The sequence below is a fragment of the Penaeus monodon genome, chromosome 29 (genome assembly GCF_015228065.2).
Source record: "Penaeus monodon isolate SGIC_2016 chromosome 29, NSTDA_Pmon_1, whole genome shotgun sequence".
Classification (NCBI taxonomy): Eukaryota; Metazoa; Arthropoda; class Malacostraca; order Decapoda; family Penaeidae; genus Penaeus; species Penaeus monodon.
The window spans coordinates 28225577-28226006 of record NC_051414.1 but is presented as its reverse complement, the minus strand read 5'-3'; the positions used below and the strand labels follow the sequence as shown (position 1 = coordinate 28226006).

General features: G+C 26.0%; 1 protein-coding gene across 1 annotated transcript in view; it reads right to left on the bottom strand.

Annotated features, from left to right (window-relative positions):
* LOC119591816 (zinc finger protein 513-like) overlaps positions 1–430 on the bottom strand; it is a 72589-nt gene that overhangs the window by 27379 nt on the left and 44780 nt on the right. The window lies entirely within an intron of this gene.

Sequence of the window (430 nt, the reverse complement as noted above, 5' to 3'; positions counted from 1 at the left end):
ATAAAGAGATTTAAATATCAAATGCTTGGAATGCTTTTATATTACTGAAGGACAATGTATTTTGCTTTAGGCATTTAAACATGTAACAAGTAAAGAGTTTACTTCCTGACCTGTTATGTTACATGATATAAATTGCTTGTTATTCTTTAAAATATAAATGCAAATACATATAGGAAATATTATTTGGATAAGACTATTTGCTTCAATGGCATGAATATGAGTATTTACACAAATACTACATTGTTGATCATAACTGATATTTCTATATAAAAATATGATCATTTTCATGACATTAATTTATTACAATATAGAAGCAAAGTAAGTGTGACTTACAAGTTACCACACAGTGCACTAAAATTCTCAATATACCTAAAATGTTCTTGTTACTGATAACATATAATATTCATTCATATTCACAGACAAAGGAAGG